The sequence below is a fragment of the Canis lupus genome, chromosome 26 (assembly GCF_048164855.1).
Source record: "Canis lupus baileyi chromosome 26, mCanLup2.hap1, whole genome shotgun sequence".
Classification (NCBI taxonomy): Eukaryota; Metazoa; Chordata; class Mammalia; order Carnivora; family Canidae; genus Canis; species Canis lupus.
In genome coordinates this window covers 8,339,842-8,357,037 of record NC_132863.1, presented here as the reverse complement: position 1 = coordinate 8,357,037, position 17,196 = coordinate 8,339,842, and the positions used below count along the sequence as shown (strand labels likewise).

Here is a 17,196-nt window from a genome sequence, read left to right as displayed (position 1 = left end):
AAAAGTAGAATTTATTTCCTGCCTTCAGGCAGAAAGGGGAAGGGTTTTTTCCTACCGCTTCTTAATTGCCTCCCTCTCAAAATAATTTTTATGGCAAGAGGCATATTTTGAGGTTACATATTTTGGTTTCTTTCAAAGTTAGTCTGTCAATGGGAATGGGATCCAAGCTGAGCCTAATTACTTAATTCTGGGACTCTCCTTGGACCACTTGGAAATGAAGAGCCCTATTTCCTATGGTATTGCTAGCCTTAAAAAGGATGTAAGCCCAAAGATGTTGTTGTCAATCTGCGAACTGTGTCAGTATAAAGGAGAGCAGAAATGTGCCATGAAGAAAAGGAGGGGTGAGCCATGATGATGCTAGAGTTCCTGAATCCAGCCTGCCTCTGAGAAAATTGATACAGGGAAACCAGGGAAGCCAGAAGGGGGAGCTCTCACTCCCTGCCGTTTAACCTCAATTACAGACCTGGACAGGAAGTGATGTACCTTGCATTCTCCACTGGAAGAAGTCTATACTGTCCTACCCCAGAAGGAGGAAGAAGGATTTTCCCCTTGCCTGGCAACACTTTGAACTCTCAATTTACCCGGTTATCCTATGTGTTTATAATGCCTCCCCTCCCCTCCTGACTCCCTTCTTTCCTCTATAATAGAATGGTCCTCTCCTCTGTTCTCTGGGATTGCCTGGAGTTTTGCCATAGCTTGCTTGTACCCAGTTGCAGTTCTCTGCTCTTTCAGAATAAATCCATTTTGCTGTTAAAATAACTGGCTGTTTTATTTTTAAGGTTAACACCTGCCATCAGACTTTTCTGTCGTGTGAGTCAACAAGTTCCCTTTTGTTCAGTCTCTTTAGTGATGGAGGACTTTTATCTATAAATGAGAAAGTCTACTGCAGTCAAGAGGTTATGTCAGCTTTAACTTTGATTTTGTCCCCATGGTATGTATCACTCATCCTCTTTGCCACCCCCATCAGAGTCCCAGCCACTATCATGCTTCCCCATGGTCTGCTCTTCAAAAGCAGCTAGTGACCTTTGCTTTTGCAAGTTTTTGTTTCCTTTGTTAAATTTACATTTTTAAATAGTACATGATTTACGAGAAGTTTGCAAAATGTGTAAAAGAATTTTTGCACACTCTTCTCCCAACTCCTCCAAACATTAACATCTCAATACATCACAGATGAAGTGCTACTACCAGGAAACGAACACTGATATGATACTATTAACTCACCTGCAGACCTTATTCAAATGTCACCATGTGTTGCACTGATGTCCTGTTCCTGGATGAAGTTCAAAGGCAGGATCACATGTTGCATTTAGCTGTCTGAAATGGCTGAAGGCTGTATTTGGCCCTGGAGCCATAGGACCCCAGTCGTAGAGGGAAGCTTTGAAAACATGTCAGTTAATTTCATGTCTCTGATCAAACCTCCTCCTCCTCCTGCCATCCTGCTGTTTGGTGTTCTGGTTCACTAAGAGAAAAAGCTTGAGTCCTATATTAGTTAAGGTTTTCTAGAGAAGCAAAACCACAGAGCCAGTAAGGGAGAGAAAAAGATTTATTCTAAGGAATTGACTTGCGTGATTACAGAGGCTGGCAACATCAAAATCTACAGGGTGGATCATCATGCTAAAGACCCAAGGAAGAGCTATTACAGTCGCTCAAATCCAAAGGCCATTTGCTGGCAGAGCTGCTCGTTGCTCAAGGAAGTCAGTCTTTTGTTCTGTTAAGGCCTTCAACTAATTGAATGAGGATCACCTACATTGTGAGACACAATCTGTTTTTCTCAAAATCCAGCAATTTAAATGTAAATCTTATCCAAAAACACTCTCACAGAAACATCCAGAATAATGTTTGACCAAATATCTGGTCACTGTGGTCCTGTCAAATTGATGCATAAAATTGACCATCACAAGTCCTTATCAGAGCCAGAAGGCCCCTGTGATCAGCCATCATTCTCTAATCTTGCTTCCCACTACTCACCTGGTTGGCAACTGTGCTTAGTCTAGACTAGTGGTTGTCAAACTTTCTTCTGCAGCAGAGTCACTGGGAGGGTTTTTAATACAGATTTCTGGGCCTCAGAGTTTCCAATTCAGTAGGTCTGAGGTGGAGCCCCAAAATTTGTAAGTCTAAAAATGTCGTAGGTGGTGAGGACCACTGTCCTAGACATAGTATCCTTTTGACATTTCTCAACTAATAAAGCATTCTTGCAATCCAAGGGCCTTCATACCGGATGCTCTTTCTGCCAAAAAGACTCCTTCCCTGGGTATTTGCATGCAATTGGGTATTGATAAATACTTAATAGCTGACCGAAAAAAAAGTCACGATTCATAGCATTTACTGATCTGTGGTGTACAAATCCACGGTGGTTGATTTTAAGCTTCCAACATGACGTCATTGAACAGGAAGTTGAGAAGAGCTGTGCCCGATCAGTTCCTGGGAGCCTATATGAGCTGGCTCAGTGTGCCAGTGTTTGGTGACTTCTTCATGTTTTTGCTCAACGTCACCTCCTCTGAGAGGGCTTCCCTGATCACCAGGTAAAATAGTATAGCCATGCCTCAAGCATTCTTCTTGTCTTATTTTGGTTCATTGAATTTATTTCCACTTATGATGGATTTCTATTTTTAAGCTTTCATTGTCCCCTCCTAAGTCATAATCTTTAAGAAAGCAGAATTTTGTTTCATTCTATGCTGCATCTCCAGGCATAGAAGGATGCCTCAAACAGAATAGGTGATCAATAACTTTTTGCTGAAACTATGACTAAATGAATGAAGAAATGAACTTATGTATATGTTTGCTCATTGTCTGTTTTCCTCACCACCCTACTGGAAGATAATTCTACCTTGAATTTTGTTTACCATGTGTCCACATCCATACGTAGCAAACACAAAATAAATAATCCGCCAAGTTGTGCTGAGCATAACATGGGAAGGTGTGTTTTAAAATGGTAGGGAACTGAGAATTTTTGATACAAATGTAAAAGGAGCTTTATACCTACTTGGCCCCTAAACATGTAAGGAAAAGCTCTGGCCCCAGTAGGGAGTGAGTAGACACAGATGAGATCTTGAAATGACTCTCCCACTTAGAATCCCCATAACAAGGGGAAGTAATGAACACTGTAAATTGAATCTTTGTTTTAGGGCCTGTTCCTGGGAGAAACTGAGGAAGAACAGGGCTTAGAGCTTACAGCTGGGGAAGCTAAAATGTTCACACAAGTTTTGAGAGCACAAAATTGACAAGGATAAATTCCTCCAAAGAAGTTCATGTAGCAACTCTCTGTAGGGAAACCCAATCAATGAGGACAGAAGTTCACAAAGTGTTCCCAGGGTCAAGAGCAGATACCCAGTTCCCTCTACCCCTGTATAATTTGCCTTGTCAGATGGTGTCCCTGAAAAGGCGAAGCAGTGCAGGGAACCTGGTGGGTATGAGCCCAAGAAATATGGGCAGCTCATCTGCATATCTTTTAGTGACCTTCTGGAATGACAGCCAAGCCACCAACGTTTCCCTGTTTGCAAATGATAGAGATCTCATTTCTGAGGACGTTGGGATTGATGTGGCAGCCGCAGTGCCATTAGACCTGGAAGATGCTCTGTTCTCATTACTGTCTCCTGGCAACATAGTGCCAGATGCTGCCATGAATATTAATGATCCTCTTTCACGTAACCTTTCGCGCCTTCCTCCAGCGTCTCCGGGCTGCAGCCAGGGATCGCTGCTATCTGCTTCTGCGGTCTCCATCTCAACAAATCTTTCCTTCTTCTCTTCCTGTTTGAGAAAAGAATTATTAATGAGATTTTTATCTAAGGAGAGGGTTTCTACTTCTCTATGGTGATGCTCACTTTCCAAGCCATATCCCATTTTCTAAGAAAGATAATGGCACTCCCATTGTGCAGGAGCTTGTCTGTGATCGCTTTCACTGGCTTTATCTTGCTAGGTGGAATACATAATTTGTCTAATATCTCTGCTACTCTGTGCGTGGAGTTGAAAAATAAACATGGAAAACTAATCAACATGGAATGAGGGAAAGGCGGGAAGTCATTTAGTGCTAAAATCTCAGTGAGTTTCCTAGTTCTTATCAGGTCCAGCAACTTCAGAACTGTTGTAGTGTGTGTCATAGCAGTGGTCACTCCAAGCTCACCCATCTGACTACCTTTGGTTTTTCGTGCTAAGAGGCAAACACTTGAAAAGGTAAGGCATCTTGGATTGCTCTAAGTGAGACTGTTTCCTGCCTTTAGCTCTTTGCTTTGTTTTGTTACAGAACCCTGGGCATATTGCTCCATCTTGCTCAGCCTGTTTCATAGCCATAAAATGTAGCTAAAGGCCCCAACCTCCCTGGGTTGTCAGTAAGTTAAATGACATACGACACGTGAAATGCTGGGCCCAGTGTCTGGTGATAGTAAGGATTCAGGAAATGGTAGCTGGTTGTACAGTAGATTGCTTAAATAATGGCCCTTAACGAAACATGCCTCTTGGAATCAACACCACTCAGAATGATTCTGGAGTTGGCTACCTCACTTGCTTTCACCAATGGGATATCAGCTAATGCGAGGGAAGTAGAGGCTTGGTAAGTGCGAGTGCACTGGTGCTTCCCTCTGGGAATGCTGCCTCTACCACATGAAGAAGCCCAGCCTAGCCCTCTGGAGAGTGAAGGAGCCTCTGAAGAGAGGCTCAGCCAACCCTGAAGCTGAGTGCAGCTGCATGAATGAGTACAAGCTCAGGGCAGAGAAAGCACAAAGATAGCCATGGGATTTTGAGATAAAATTTTTTTTTACTTAAATTGCTAATTTTAGAATCATCTGTTTTGTAGTAGAGGTTAATTGATGCACTTATGGCTGTTTTTTTTTTTTTTTTCATAGCTGCTGTCTTGCTTCAACCACACAATAATCTCACGAGGTGGGTAATATTATCTTCCACTTTACTGATGATGAAGTGAAGGTTCTAGGCCACCAGGTAGATGCCACCTTCCTTGTCCAGATCCTTAAGTTCGCTGCTGAGGTATAAGAATATATAAGCAGTGCTCCTAGGTGAAACAAAATCTTTTAACCTAGTTGGAATTGTGTATTGGATCTCTTGGTATCCGTTGGGTTTCCTAACATACAGTCAAGAAAGCGTTAGGTAATGAGTTTATAATCCAAACCAGCTCTCCTCTCCAGCCCTAAGGAAGGAAGCTGGCAATAGTTGCTCATCTAACATTGCTGGTATCCATTGATGGCATCGCCCTCTAGCTTGACAGAGAAGTAGAAGCTTCTGGAAGTTGCTGTTCCTAAAAGCTTAGATGCAAAGCAATAACTTAGATGCAGGGCATCTTTCTGAGGTCTCCTCACCCCTCTGACTTTGTCTCTCAGTGGAGTAAGTTACTACACATCCCAAATGGTTCCTGAATTTCCATCATTAGAAACAAATCCTTTAGTTTAAGCTTTGTAGTCTTTAATACTCTCTCAGAAAATTCAAATACCCCCAAAGGACAACTCATCAATCCAGTGACTTCCTCACTGTGAAGTAAGTGAAGGAAGTGAAGTGACTCACATACAACAGACTTCTGTTTGTGGGCAGCCAGTGTTGATGCATTGATCTAGGGCAATGCTGTCCTACAGAAATATAAAGTGAGGCACAGATGTAATTTTAAATTTTCTTGCAGCTACAGTAAAAAGAAACAAGTAGAATGAATTAAAATTTTTTTTATCTAGGGGCACCTGGGTGGTTCAGTTATTGAGCATCTGCCTTTGGCTCAGATCGTGATCCTGGGGTCCTGGGATCGAGTCCTGCATCGGGCTCCCCACAGGGAAACTGCTTCTCCCTCTGCCTATGTCTCTGCTTCTCTCTGTGTGTCTCTCATGAATAAAAAAAATCTTATTTTTTTATTCCAACCCAATCCAATCTCTTTTTATTGCAATGTATATCTATATCAATATGAAAATTTTATGAATGAGATATTTTACCTAATTTTTCTTACCAAGCCTTCAAATCTTGTGTGTGTTTTAGACTTATAACAGGTATTAATTCTGTCTCACTACTTTTCCACTGTTCAGTAGCCACACAAGGTTAATGGCCACTGTGTTGACAGCACAGGATTAGAGAGCCAGCTTACTAGACCATAAAGTGGGGGCAGTAAACTGACCTCACGGTGTGCTGTGTACATTAAATACAGTCACATGGGAAAATTCTGTTGTCCCAAAAGTGTGTAGTTTAAAGCATAACTAACTTCAAAAGTATCAATGCTATAATCTACAAAAAAACCACAAAAAACAAAAAACAAAAACAAAAACAAAAACAAAACCCTTTGACAGTTCGGTTAAGTTTACATTTATTTGCTTTCACAAATTTTGCATTATACATCTTAAATTGAAATTTCTTAAATGCAGCAGTTTCTGGGTATTGCTCCTCAGGCCAGTGGATCTATAACAGGGGCCTTCTTGTTTGGCAATGTCATCACCTGATGTAGCTGCATAGGGCTGTTTCTGTGTGTGTGTGTGTGGGGGGGGGTCCCATCAAAACAATCCTGTATGTGATGAAGCCTCTGTTATTAGATATTCACTGAACAGCAGTTGATAACATTTACAATGTTTGAAAGTTGACTCCAATACATAACACAGGACAGTGGTTATGTTAAATTTAGTAAGAACATATTACCATTTGAAAATTTTAATAATTAACATTTCTCTTTTTTTTCTTTTTAAAGAAGGAGTAAGGGAGGGCCAGAGAGAGAATCTTAAGCAGGCTCCAAAACCAGTGTGGAGCCTGATATGGGGCTTGATCTCACCACCCTGAGATCATGACCTGAGACAAAATCAAGAGTTGGATGTTTAACAGACTGAGCCACCCAGGTGTCCCTCTTTTTTTTTTTTCTAAGTAGGCTCCATGCCCAATGTGGACTTTGAACTCACAACCCTTAGATCAAGAGTCACATGCTTTACAGACTGAGCCAAACAGGTACCCCAATAATTAAGCTTGCAAATGCTATTTGTCCTAAATTTATAGCATTTGTACTTCCAAAGCAATTAATGCTTAACTGGCACTAGCCATCTGGACACCCTGGATTTATATCATTCACCACCAAGGTGATAAGAATTGCTATCCCCCAATCAATGCTAGCCTGTCTTCACAGAATTATGCCCCAAATGGCTGAGACATTATTATGCCAGCTCTGAGAGTCAAGAAATCTGTGGTGGTAGACAGTTCTTCCATGGCCTAGAAAAATCTTCACTGCAATTTGTTCGTGAGAATTAAGACATTTACCTCCTTCCCGGCCTCCTTCCCTCCCCCCCGCCCCCGCACTCTGAAATAACTAGAATACTTTGCACTTTTCTGGAGGTTTTGAAGGGAAAAGACCCTGCAACAATGCACAGATCCTGGGTATTATCAATAAACTACCATATCTTGATGAAGCACAGTAGTCGAATTGGTAATAGGGAAAAACTTGCCAGGAATGTCTGAATAACTTGGTTTCAATATGAGCAGAAACCATGCCTTTGAGGGCTATGGCTAAAATTTGTAATAGTCTATTTGGCCATCTTTATGTTTATTAAGGAAAAGTGTCCCTTCCTCTAGGGGGGAATTGTCCTGCCCCAGGGTACATGGCTTGGTGAGTGGAATATGGCTGGATATTAGCACCAACTCAACAACTTAATTGAGCATCTTTGTAGACAACCTGTACATCTGTACATGGTAACCCCAGCTGTTGTCCATTCACATTGCCTCTAAAGAGAAATAATGCGAATGGGGCAGTAATTTAGCTGGCTCATGGACCAATTTGGATAGGCTATGGTTCATTATCATGCCTTTAAAAATTAATCAAATACAATACTTGCCTTTTAAGAACAGGAAAAACGGTGGGGGTGGGAGACTGAATGTCCTTAATATTATTTAGAAACGATCAAACTCAACTTCTAACTTCCAACATGCCACTAAAAGACATTCCATTTCATTAATATTTTATGCCTTCTCCCTAGAGCAGTTGAATATATCACATGTCACAAGACCAAATTTCACTTATTCCCAATAATTTAAAACTAGCATCTGAGCCAAGAGTACCCAGAAAAAAAAAGAATGATTTCTTACCACTGTCTAAATGAATTGCACTGTTCCCAAGTGAGGCTATGGCCCTTCAGACCAGAAGAATACACACATTTATGCAACAAGTAAAGAAACAGCACTGGAATTATGTCTAGTTCATTTTCTCTGGCTTTGATTAGAGATTAAACAATTCCCAAAGAATGGTAAAAACAAGAGAAAATATACATTCCCCATGTGTTAGAGCAGATGGTGTATGGAAACTCAATGAACTGATAATAAAAATACATACCATAGTATTGACACTTATTGGTGTAAAGAGAGTTTTGAAAATCTAATTGGGCTTGATGATGGAGAGGCAATCACTTGGCTTTATTATTCTAACTGAAAATGGAAAGAGAACCTGTTTCCTTGTTTCAGATAGAATTTTAGAACTACTCAGACACTTCCTATAATTGCACTGTTACTTTTGGTGAAAACGACAGGTCAGGAAATTTTAATTTTCTTATGTCATTTCTGGAATAGTAAACACCATCTTTCCTCTCTCTCTGTTAAGTACACACACGAACACACATTCTTTGGGCTGTCATAATTTAATATAACAGTTAGTTCCTTTCAGCCTAATTCTTTCCTTCACATCCTGTGGTCAATATCTGAACTCATCCAAAGAACTGAGGAAAGACAGAGCTGCCCTTTTATCTAATGTTGCTGTCAGGAATTCAGGAGAGCTCCAATTTTAGCTGTACTATTGGTGCCCTGCTTATGTCCTGTTGCATTCACCATTCCAATACCAGTTGAGCGCATTCTTCTGCAAGATTGCTACTCTTTACCTTACGGTTTTCTCTCAGCCTCTCTCAAGATCTCTCAAGATCAAGCCCACCAGTTAATACCATCAGGTGTATCCTTTCATCACTGATGAACGAGTTGGAGAATAAATACCCCATCTCTTTCATTCCTTGGATGGAACAACTTTGAGGCATACTCTAGACTGCCTTTTCTCCTAGAGGCCCACAGAGAAGGGCTAGATACAATGTAGGATACCTAGTTAAACATGAATTGCAGATGAATAATGAAAAAATATTTTAGTTTAAATATATCCTAAAAATTGCATGGGAGACTTCTACTAAAAAAATCATTTGAGGCACCTGGGTCATTCAGTGTTTGAGGTCTTGATCCAGGGTCCTGGGATCGAGTCCTGCATTGGGCTCTCCAAAGGGAGCCTGCTTCTCTGCCTCTCTCTGTGTGTCTCTCATGAATAAATAAATAAAATCTTTGAAAATAACTAAATCAAGAGACCAATCTTTTACCACTCCCTCAACCCCCAGTATTCAGTCATTGACTGTGGTCTATCCAGATGAGTGCAAGGTGTGACAAGATGCCAGCAACATCTACAACACCTCCCAAACAGCTGGCCCTCATGTCAATAAACATGTTTCACTATTTATTTCTGAGCAACATGAATTGAAAATACTAACAGTAAAATCCTTAATGGCTCCTAATTCCTCAAGGTTAATCATTCCTCTAAGCACTAAATTCTATGACACTTTTGGAAGCTGGAACTGCAACTTACTTGCAATACTTCACACATAATAAAGGGTCAATAAATATTTGTTGAATTGAATTGCACATAGAAGCATACCTAATATATCAATAATATAAACATTAATAAAAAGCATACTTTTGTTTAGTATCCTCTACTAATAAACTAAACTAGGAATTCTATTAGATGATTAATTTTTAAAATTTGATGAACAAAAAAGCACTGCTATTGTGTTTCAAACTACCCTGGAATTAGTCCCAATCTTGTGAGATCCTTAGTGAATTAATAAAATACAGGAACTGAGAGTCCTGCTTAGTGTCATTGAAATACAGACAGCGGCTAAGACTTGGAAGTTGAATAATAGTGTGAAAGATCTGCCTTTCCCAAAATATTTTCTCTTGGTGCTCTTTCCTTTCTGTGTAGACAGCTATGTTAAGAAAATGCATAGCATTGCTGGAACCCTGGGTGAGAGTCAGAAGGCCCACTTGTCAAAGTTGCCATTGTCTAGATTCCTAGATGTTTCCTCTCCCAAAGAAGCCACCCAACCCAACTGACACTGCTCCTTAGCACCAAATCTTCAGGAGATTGGAACCAAAAGAAGAGACAATGGATGGGATACTGGAGCACCAAGTGATGATACATTCAGTTTGGACTGGAGTAATGCAACCTACCTCTGTAGGGGTACTTGCAGAGGGCCTGGTGCTTGTACAGGACACATTTGATTTAACAGAGCTCAGTCAACAGTGGATCAAGTCAGCCATGAAAGAGAATCATCAGAACCCAAGCATGGCAACCATAGCAGAAACAGGTATACTGTGCCCTTGAGTCTTTAAGTGGCCTTGTGTGAAGACAAGCTTGATCCTCGAGGCAATTAGCCTGCCATCTTAGGGACTGGAGGAATAGAAGCAGGTTTTTAGGAAAGATTTCTTCTTCAAAGGAAAAGGTCTAGAATATTTAATGTCATATAAGGTTAGGGGATGCATACATTCAACTAAATCCTGGGCACCCAGGTAGTAGACAAGCTTGGAATTCTTGGAGTTATGGGAGGTGGGTGATGGCAGTGGGTAAGGACTGGACAGCAATGTAGGAGCAGAGATAAGGGATCATTAAAGAGAAAACCAATGGTCAACTATTTTGGAAAATTATTTGGTAGTGTCTATAAACATTAAGCACTCTATTACTCAGCAATTCTACTCCTTTGTATATGCCCAACAGAAATGTGTCCATGCTTTCAGGAATGATCCTTGCAGCATTATTTGTGATAGCCCCAACCTGAAACAACCCAGATGTTCAATAGTAGAACAGATAGCTGTGGAATATTCATGTAATAGAATACTACACATCAACAGAAATCTGCAATTATGGGCAACAACATGGATGCATCTCAAAAGCATAATACTTTGTGAAGAATTCAGGCACCAAAAAAGCACATATTTTATTATTCCATTTGTATAACATACAAAGGCAGGCAAAAGTTCTGACCCGGGGTGGCTGGGTGGTTCAGTCAGTTATGTGTCCAATTCCTGATTGGTCTTGATCTCAGAGTCATGAGATCTAGCCCCATGTCAGGCTCCAGGCTCAGCAGGGAGTCTGCTTGAGATTTTCTCTCTCCCTCTCCCGCTGCCCCTCCCCACATATACTCTTTCTCTGTCTCTCTCAAATAAATAAGTAAATAAACCTTTTTCTTTTTTTAAGTGCTGACTTTAACAGGGGGACATGTTGTGATGAAAAGTGGACACCCGTGTGCCGCTGATGGGCCCATGATGTCTTATTTCTTGATTTGGGTTTTGGTGACTTTGTTACATTGGTGAGTTCAGTTTGTGAAAATTCATGAAGCTGTACACTTAAGATTTCTTCTCTATGTACATTATTCTTCAACAAAACATTAACTATCATTTAAAAAAGGAAAACTATTAAAAACTATTGAGTCATCAGCTGGGGTGCTAGTGAGTCAGAGTCATATGACAGAAATCACTTAGTTACTTTAGGATCCTGGGGCTATCAGGAGATTTTTCTAGAAAAGGGTGGTGTGCCTCCTACTCAAACCCACTACTTCTCCATTTTCCCTTCTTCCTTTAGTCTTAAAGTCAAATTCTCAAAGCAATCACTTAGGATAACCATACTTTTTGCCTGGCTGGTTTGGGTCCTGCCTTCTGACCTGCATATAATTGGCTGTCAAATTTCCATGTGAGTGATAGAAGGAGCTCTTAAAATTCTCAGAATAACCTGTCCCTCCATCTGGGGCATAGTTCCTCTTCCCTTTCATCCCAACATTCATCAGCATTAGTAACAATGGCAAGTTCATGGCTTAGCTCCCTTAACTTTCCCCACTGCCTACCTTCTGATGGCAATGCTAGCAAGCAGTGAAGTGGTCAAAAAGTGGCAGAGTGGAGACAGAAGCCAAGGTGCTGAATAACGATCCTTTGAATAGCAAGACCTAACCAAGCCATGGGCTTCCTGGGCAGACTGCAGGGGAGGATGGGCTCCTCTTGACTGGAAGCATAGATGTCAATCCATGGGAAAACACAATAGGACCCTTTGGCCTTGGCAGGGCTGTAAGAGCTCCAGTTTCCCTTGAATAAACTCTTCTTGAGCACCATCTCCAGTGTATTTCCACAAATCTGTTTCTTTAGAGTGCTCGGAATTCATTCCTTTTTCATTGTCCTGCTGCTCGAAGCAACTAGGGACCCAAGGGATCCACCTTCTCAATGTAAAAATAAACACAATTCTTTCTGGACCAGCTGAGCCAGAGGAAAGTGGAGCCAAAAAATGAATAAGACACTAGGCTAAAGCAAATCAAATTTCTGTGAGTCCTCTGTCACACTCCTCTCTCTCTGCCTGGTTGAGCAAGTGGATGGACGTATCATATCTTCTTTCCTTAACTAACAATAGTTGGTCTCCTTATTCTTACTTATAATGCATTTTCTTATAGTTCTGCTTTCAAAGGCTTTTCTGTGCAAAATCAATGTCCCTATCCCTCACCTATAGGGATCCCTCACCTTCAGGCTTTCTCTATCTATCTTCCCAGTATCCCTGTGAATCTCAATAGTGATATCATACACATTTGCACTCAAAGGGCTCATGACTAATGATGTTATAAATGATTGCAGTCCCAGGGTCGCCTCCAGCATCCCGGCCACTGCCAGTTGCTATTAATAATGGTTCTTGACCCTCCAGCGTTATTCCAGGCCACTCTAATAATTCAGAGGTTTTGGACAGAGGCTACTAGAGATACGCTGCCAGCCACCACTTGGATTCAGACCTCAGCCAAGCTCTGAGCACCCTACATGGGAGTTAATTCCTCTTCTCCATAAATATTGCCTGAGGACTGGCCTCACCTTCTTATTTGCTCCTTCAGTATCTCGGAAGCTGAATCTTCAGGTGAGGCACATCTAGTCCCTGAGCCAGTTCTGATCAAGGCCAAACAGGCTGTTGGCCACCATGTTCTACCAGGAGCATGTGATTGGTTTTGGTGTCTTGGCCAAGTGTAGCTAGCTGAAGGTGGCCTGGTGCCCCAGTGTGGAGTACACCGTGACACCATGGAGCAGTGAACCAGACATCCAGGGCCAATTTTAAACTACCATACTTGAAGCTATTTATCAAGTACCACCTAGATATTTAAGTCTACATAGTACAAGGAGGGTCAAAATGAAATTATGATCATTTTGAAGAAGAGTTCATTTTACTGAAAGATAAAACAAGCTATTGACTCTTAGCTTTTGTGTGTATGTATTATTTTAGTAATTTCAGCAGCAAACACAGAGGAAAAAGTCAATTTTATCTTTTCTTTTTTTCCTTTTCCAAAAGACAGGCAGGGATGTTGGCTTATTAAAACAATGTCAGTGGGCTTATTAAGAATAATATCAGTTGGGTCTCCAAGTCACCAAGATAAGCATGCTCTTAACAATTTTAAAGCACATCTATTGCTTCTTTACATTTGGTATATTGGATTAATTGATTTTGTAATGTTTCATGAATAGGTTGTCTTTTTCCAAACTTTACTGTCTTTTTATCTAAACAGAATAGCAATATTTAGTGAGATGTTAAAAGGAGAATCTTTGTTGTGAGTTTCTATCAAGGCCTCCACAGGTTTAAAACAAAACAAAACAGATGCCAAATTCTCCGACATTTTGTAGTGAGATTCTAGGTCATCTATGCCAAAGTCCTGATTGGTGATGCAGCCAACACCTACCTCTTGGGTATAAAAGTGATGTTGTATTTCCCCCCTGTCATCTTTTACCAAGATTGGTGAGAAGAGCAGGAGAGGAGAAGGTAGTTGCTTACTCTCATCTCCAGCCTAGGAGGAGGACATGGAGAGGATCCTATGAAAGCTTGACATTTGTCTTGTGGAGACTGAGGGCAGTAAATATATAAACTATGACTTCAAAGCCCCCAGCTTTGTCAATACCCACATGTGAGGGCTGCTCACATTATAGATGGGCAACTGTAAAATGTCATCAGTAACCTATTACAGTTGCTGGTTTATAAAATCCATGAAGCCTATGGCCAGTTTGGGAAATTGGGTAGCAGAACCAACATCTGTACTAATCATAGCTATGGTCAGTATAGATTAGGGTTGGCTTATTTGCATGTAGTCAATTGTGGTTAAGTGTCCGAGCAAGGAAGACCTTTGAGGGAACCAATCACAGAGAAGATGTTCCTCATAAAGGTAATAAGAATAATTGGTATTCACTTGTGAAGTATATAACTTGATTGCTACACCACAGAGAAACACAACTATACTTCAATAAATACTTTTAAAAAGAGCCACGGGTATTTATAGCTCGATGGCACTTATAGTGAGGTACAGGGGCATGTGCTGTCTGCTTAATTAATACTGGGTGGGTGACTTGCTGGCCAGAGCCCTGGACTTCACTGGTACAAGAGCCCTTGTATGAGATCCAGTCCTCAGTGATGGGCCCTCCAGACAGCAGGGAGGGAGGAAGCATCTGTACCTGCAGGGTCACTGATGGCCCTTCCCCTTCATGGGATCTCTTAGAGAGTAAGACATTGTGGCTCCTACCCCTACTTAAAAGAAACATTTGCATGAATTAACAGGGAAAACTTAGTCCAGAGAGATTAAATTCTTTATATGTTGAATGATATTATAACAATCCATACTGATTTGAAAAGGTCACCTGTGGCCAGTAACCACTCACTATGTCAAAGTTGGTGGAAAGACTAACTGTCCACCAATTCCTCAAATGTCTTACCCGTGCAGTTGTGACAGAGATGCCACACGACCCTCCCGGAGAAGACTGGAGGCTGCAGGTGGAAGGGGAAGCTTTCTGCCTCACAGGATTAATCTAGTGGTTGCCTTGAGAGACAAAGGAGCACAGTTGGGTAGAGCTTCCTCATTTTGTAAGAAGATTGTTCACATTTTAAACCAAGGAGTAGAAATGTGGCAGGTGAGAAATTTTCTCTCCTGCTCCCATCTTGAGCTGTGGCACGTGCCCCACCTCCCTGCTGGGACCGAAGCCTGTCCCCAGAAGGTCTTGGGAAAGCGATGTAAGCAAACCGGACTACGACCACACACTGGGGCTCCGGAAAACAGAGACTGACCCGGCGGCGGGACATTTCATCTCCATGTGGGGCGGGGCCGGCGGGATCGGGGCATCGGGAGGCCCCGCCAGGTGGCGCGGACCCTGCATCTGTGCCCCCCTTGGAACTCGCCCCCCACCGCGGACCGCCGAGGACACGTCCTGTGCTTTCTGTGGGTCAGACTGTGTCCCATAGAAGTGTCTGCCCTGGGTCGCAAGTGCAAAATGCCTTGATTCTATTCAAACCTCGTCCTAACCTTCTGGATTCATCAGCCCAGGCATTATGGCACTGGGGCATTATTAGTGCCATTTTGTAGAAAGGAAACGGCAGGCCAGGGACGTGGAGAGACCCATAGCCTGCGAGGAAGGTGCAGGCCTGTGGGAGCCCAGTGGAATGAGAAAATAAGAATAACCATGGGAGTGAGGATTTAAGCAGCAGCCCCCTGTTAGTCAGTGAGGGGAGGTGAAGGAGGCCAACTCTCCCTTCCCTTTCTCCCCCCACCCCCTTCGGCCCTCTAGGTCCTTTGGCCCCTCTACCCCGCTCCCCTGGGCCCCATTTCTTATGTCTCCATGGTTTTAGCCCAGCTCAACATCATAACACTTTTTTCCTTTTTTAATGTGAGCATCAGGGCAGCCCGGGTGGCGCAGGGGTTTAGCACCGCCTGCAGCCCGGGGTGTGATCCTGGAGACCTGGGATCGAGTCCCCATCGGGCTCCCAGTGCATGGAGCCTGCTTCTCCCTCTGCCTGTGTCTCTGCCTCTCTCTCTCTCTGTGTGTGTCTCTCATGAATAAATAAACAAAATCTTTAAAAAAAAAAATGTGAGCATCAGAGAGAAGCATATAGTGTCAGGTTTAGTCAAAAGTACCCCCAGGGGGCCATTGAGCCAGGTGGTGAGAAGAGAGAGGCTCCCCAGCAGCGGGGGCCTCCATCTCCTCCTCCTCCTCCTTCCAGGTTTCTCCTGGAAACTTCTGTGTCCGCACCAGAGGTCGGGCCTAATCCGGTGGGAAGTGAAATGCGGGCAAGGCGGGGAGCGGAGCGCCCGCGGGCCCTCTCGGGGGCAGGGCGAGGGGAGCGTCCGGGCGGGGCGGGGCGAGGCGCCGGGCCTATTCCTGGGGTGTCGGCCGGTCACGTGGGGTCCGGGTTCGGCGCGCCCTGGCTTCCCGCCCAGGTCCTGTCCGCCCCTGGGGCCGCGTCCCCGGCGGTCTGCGGGGGCACAGGTCAGGGTCCGCGCCACCTGGCGGGGCCTCCCGATGCCCCGATCCCGCCGGCCCCGCCCCACATGGAGATGAAATGTCCCGCCGCCGGGTCAGTCTCTGTTTTCCGGAGCCCCAGTGTGTGGTCATAGTCCGGTTTGCTTACATCGCTTTCCCAAGACCTTCTGGGGACAGGCTTCGGTCCCAGCAGGGAGGTGGGGCACGTGCCACAGCTCAAGATGGGAGCAGGGGAGAAAATTCTCACCTGCCACATTTCTACTCCTTGGGTTAAAATGTGAACAATCTTCTTACAAAATGAGGAAGCTGGTATTCATATCTTTTTACTTCTGCTTTGGTAAAATGATTATTCACCTTATCTAAGTATATAAAATTTACCTCCTAGATCACATTACTCAATTTTCATTTCAACTTTGTATATGGAGATCGCTGTCCCCGCCAGTCGCACGGCAGCTCTTCCGCTAGTCTTGGCTTCTATATTTTATTAAAAAGTCATCTTCATTGATAGTGGCTCATGGGTATGATATTGTTTGTTTTCTTATTGTCTGAGATATCACCTCTTCACTTTCCTATGCCCGATCAAATTCACAGAGATTGGGCCACACTATTTCTCCAGATCTTTCTGGTATTGTTCTACTTCTTTCTAGAATTGAGGCTCTTGAGGCCAGTTTCAATTCCTCCATTACACATGACTCTTACGTGACTGGATACTGAGATGATTATCTTTGTTCAATGAATATCTAGCGCATATCTCAGAGTTGCTCATTCTGTAGCAGTTTTCCTGAGCCCCTACTAGCACACTGGACGATTGGAGTGGATGCAAGGTATAAAGTTGTATGCATTTGCCAAAACTCATCAAGTCAAACAGTAGAGACTTAAGCATTTCACTGTATGGAAATTTCACCTTAAAAA

The 17,196-nt window shown here is 42.8% G+C and overlaps 1 long non-coding RNA gene across 1 annotated transcript; it reads right to left on the bottom strand.

Moving 5' to 3' along the window:
• Positions 1–1,535: 1,535 nt before the first annotated feature.
• LOC140617837 (uncharacterized) lies at positions 1,536–15,006 on the bottom strand. Its single transcript, XR_012017982.1, has 3 exons — positions 14,746–15,006; positions 10,204–10,423; positions 1,536–3,747 (listed from the first exon to the last, which is right to left on the bottom strand). It is a non-coding gene; the product is annotated as an uncharacterized lncRNA (long non-coding RNA).
• Between the last annotated feature and the right edge of the window lie 2,190 nt (positions 15,007–17,196).